Source organism: Apium graveolens, chromosome 11 (genome assembly GCF_009905375.1).
Source record: "Apium graveolens cultivar Ventura chromosome 11, ASM990537v1, whole genome shotgun sequence".
Taxonomy (NCBI): domain Eukaryota; kingdom Viridiplantae; phylum Streptophyta; class Magnoliopsida; order Apiales; family Apiaceae; genus Apium; species Apium graveolens.
Genome location: NC_133657.1, coordinates 154,214,114 through 154,215,801, shown reverse-complemented (window position 1 = coordinate 154,215,801; position 1,688 = coordinate 154,214,114). Strand labels below are relative to the sequence as shown.

The following is a 1,688-nucleotide window of genomic DNA, read 5'->3' as shown; positions in this document are numbered from 1 at the left end:
TATTGTTATGCATGATTCGTAGGTAATTTTAACCATCTTACTTGCCCTGTGTAATCATGATAGATAATTTGTGCTTAAACCTTTATGTTGTTAAATTCTATAGACATATAGGGTCTCAATATAATCGGTGTCTATTCAGCTTCTATCTCTTTTGTGGATATCTAGTAGTATGTTACTCGTGCAACGAAAATTGGCGTTTAGCAGTTTCATGTTATCTGATTAGTGTCATCACCATTGCATGCTAAGGTTAAGAACAATAATGCTATTGAATGAAGTATTTAATGAAGTTAGAATCTCATGTTTGTCTCATATAATATACAACTCTCTTTACTCTCTTAGTTATAATTGTTAGTTTAATTCAAAGTTATAATCAAACCCAAATTGTTATCGTCTTAGTATTGGATAATAACCATATCATCGGTGCATAAGTGCATTAATTACATAGTTAACCAAAGCCAGTCTCTGTGGGAATGAACTAGAAACAATTCTATATTACTTGCGAACGCGTATACTTGCGTGAATTATTAGCGCGTGTTTAGCCCTAACATTTTTTTGGCACCGCTGTAGGGGACTGTAGTGTTAATTTTTAGTTTATGTGTTTGTCATCAGTGATCGTTAAAGTTTATTGACTCGGACATTGTTACTTATTTGTTTTCTTGTTTTATTTTAGGTACTCTAGCGAGCATGTATGCATACACGTTCGCGGTCTCGGAAGAGAACTCTGGATAAAGCCGAGGAAGAAGTTGTAGTGGTTCGAAGGGAAGTTTTTGAAGAAGAGGAGAAGCTAGAAGAAGAAGAGAAAGTCGAGGAACCAATTTTAGTAGTGATGGGAGATCAAGCAGAAAATCCTAAGGCCTTGATGGACTACTCTCGGCCTAAGATCAATGACATTCAGTCAAGCATCATCAGACCAGCCATCTCGACTAACACTTTTGAGATCAAGTCAAACAGGATTCAGATGATACAGAACTCAATTCAGTTTGGGGGTTCTCCTACAGAAGACCCCAACATACATATCATGGATTTCATCGAGATCTGTGATACTTTCAAGTTCAATAGTGTGACTGAAGATGCTATCAAGCTGCGACTCTTCCCATTCTCTCTGAGGAATAAAGTAAAGTGTTGATTACACTCTCTACCACCAGGGTCTATCACCACTTGGGAAGATCTGGTTCAAAAGTTTCTCACTAAATTCTTTCCTATGGTGAAGACTACTGCAATTAGGAATGCTCTTACTCAGTTTGCTCAGCAAACTGGAGAATCTCTGTATGAGGCTTGGGATCAATATAAGGAGATGCTAAGGAAGTGCCCACACCACGGCATGCCTGATTGGATGATTATAAACTATTTTTATAATGGATTGGGTGCTACTTCTAGACCCATGCTCGATGCAGCATCAGGAGGAGCCTTGTGGGCTAAGAGCTATGATGAAGCCTATGAATTGATTGAACTGATGGCTGCTAATGAATACCAGAATCCTTCCCAGAGACTAACTCAGGGAAAAGTAGCAGGAATTCTGGAGTTGGGTGCAGCAACTGCTATAGCTGCCCAACTTAAGGTATTGACAATGAAAGTGGACTCTTTGGCTAATTATGGAGTTAACCAGATCACTAGTGTTTGTGAGCTTTGTGTGGGGCACATGAAACTGTGCAGTGTGCTATTTCTAGCGAATCAGCTCAATTTGTGAG

At 38.8% G+C, this 1,688-nt stretch overlaps 1 non-coding gene across 1 annotated transcript; it reads right to left on the bottom strand.

Annotated features, from left to right (window-relative positions):
• Window positions 1-1,216: 1,216 nt before the first annotated feature.
• Window positions 1,217-1,323, bottom strand: LOC141699566 (small nucleolar RNA R71). The gene has a single exon (XR_012566016.1). It is a non-coding gene; the product is annotated as a small nucleolar RNA R71 (small nucleolar RNA).
• Between the last annotated feature and the right edge of the window lie 365 nt (window positions 1,324-1,688).